Genomic DNA, 2,500 nt, shown 5'->3' on the forward strand with positions numbered 1-2,500 from the left:
CAGTACATGAGGACCAATGTGCAGTACAGTGTGTGATTTGGACGTACAACATCAGCGGACAGTTGACACAGGCCGTACCACAGCGTAGGCTAAGTGCTTCGCCATGCGAATGCCAATGAACAACTGCAAATGCCAATGAACAACTGCAAATGCCAATGAACAACTGCAAAGGGCATTGAGCATGTACGTCCTGCTGCCATCCACATTACAGTGTATAGCTGCAAGGTGTTTAACATGAAGCGATACACTGCGGACCGGGCAGTGCGAGTAGCAAACTATGTTGCGGGGGTTGCAGTTAGGCAACACTACACTAATTTAACGCGTCGTATGACAATTACAGAGCAGGTTAAGGCCCAACATGTGTTGGGTTAAGGCCCAACGTGTGTTGGGTTAAGGCCCAACGTGTGTTGGGTTAAGGCCCAACGTGTGTTGGGTTAAGGCCCAACGTGTGTTGGGTTAAGGCCCAACGTGTGTTGGGTTAAGGCCCAACGTGTGTTGGGTTAAGGCCCAACGTGTGTTGGGTTAAGGCCCAACGTGTGTTGGGTTAAGGCCCAACGTGTGTTGGGTTAAGGCCCAACGTGTGTTGGGTTAAGGCCCAACGTGTGTTGGGTTAAGGCCCAACGTGTGTTGGGTTAAGGCCCAACGTGTGTTGGGTTACGGCGCAATATAGGTTACATTGCGGCGCAATATAGGTTACATTGCGGCGCAATATAGGTTACATTGCGGCGCAATATAGGTTACATTGCGGCGCAATATAGGTTACATTGCGGCGCAATATAGGTTACATTGCGGCGCAATATAGGTTACATTGAGGCGCAATATAGGTTACATTGAGGCGCAATATAGGTTACATTGAGGCGCGATATAGGTTACATTGAGGCGCAATATAGGTTACATTGAGGCGCAATATAGGTTACATTGAGGCGCAATATAGGTTACATTGAGGCGCAATATAGGTTACATTGAGGCGCAATATAGGTTACATTGAGGCGCAATATAGGTTAGGTTAAGGCGCAATATAGGTTAGGTTAAGGCGCAATATAGGTTAGGTTAAGGTACGACATAGGTTAGGTTAAGGTACGACATAGGTTAGGTTAAGGTACGACATAGGTTAGGTTAAGGTACGACATAGGTTAGGTTACGGTACGACATAGGTTAGGTTACGGTACGACATAGGTTAGGTTACGGTACGACATAGGTTAGGTTACGGTACGACATAGGTTAGGTTACGGTACGACATAGGTTAGGTTACGGTACGACATAGGTTAGGTTACGGTACGACATAGGTTAGGTTACGGTACGACATAGGTTAGGTTACGGTACGACATAGGTTAGGTTACGGTACGACATAGGTTAGGTTACGGTACGACATAGGTTAGGTTACGGTACGACATAGGTTAGGTTACGGTACGACATAGGTTAGGTTACGGTACGACATAGGTTAGGTTAAGGTACGATATAGGTTAGGTTACGGTACGATATAGGTTAGGTTACGGTACACATTGTTGTAAGGAAAGGTTTAATGGGGGGGGGGGGGGCGGCCGGTTTGTTGATTGTGATTATAGTAAGTGGATGCCTGCGGCATCATCTGATTTGCCACGTCAGGATGCACCTTTGGCTCATGACAGGCGGCGCTCTCATTCCATGCTTGTGGCAGACGTGTGTCTTTCATTCCTGCCATTGTTTGTGTGCTGTGAGAGGAGGCAGTATTGTGATGTTGGGTGCACCCCTGTGTAGGACATGTGTGGGTGTTGGTGGCTTGGCTGAGCAATGGTGGTTGTCGGGAGGGTGGGATATTCTGTTTTCTGAGTGGACCTCCCAGTCTGGTTATGACAGTGTGGATTGTCTAATGTGGTGGAGAGGATGCACTGGGTGTTGTTCCATGCTGGTGCTTACATATTGTCTGTGTGCGTGTTACAGGCAGAGAGTAGTGCGTGATAAGAGCGTGTGGCTGACGTGTGGTTGTGATTGTGAGCAGAGTCTTTCAGTATGTATACGGACAGTTGTATATATTATCTGTATTCTGATGGCTCTATCTATTACTAATCAGCGCCGTGTATACGTTTCATGTGGTTCCCGTCGACACTGTTGTATCTCTGTACATTAGTGACACGGCGAGCGCGCTATGTAGTTACTCGTCTCGGCAGCTTCCACCGGTGTATGGCAAATGATTATGAGCAATGAGTCTAGTCGTCAATACCGATAGTGTGACGTCACATGTCTGGGGTGGGGGACGCTGCGCCCTTCCGGTGGGTCATGGCCTAGCAAGACTCTCCCCACGCAGGGGGGCTTGGACTGTCATTAACTCTTCCGAGTAATATACTTGCCGTACGTTTTTGCGACTGCGAGTGCAACGCCCACCGGTGCCGACATGGATGGAGCGCCTCCTAGCTGACCGCTCAGAGAGCAACGCGATCGCGTCTCTAGCTCGTAACTGGTACAGCTCGCAGCTCATGTATAGGGACAGCGGGAATGTCGCATATTGGAGATAACTCTTCAT

This window comes from Schistocerca americana, unplaced genomic scaffold, assembly GCF_021461395.2.
Source record: "Schistocerca americana isolate TAMUIC-IGC-003095 unplaced genomic scaffold, iqSchAmer2.1 HiC_scaffold_47, whole genome shotgun sequence".
Taxonomy (NCBI): Eukaryota; Metazoa; Arthropoda; class Insecta; order Orthoptera; family Acrididae; genus Schistocerca; species Schistocerca americana.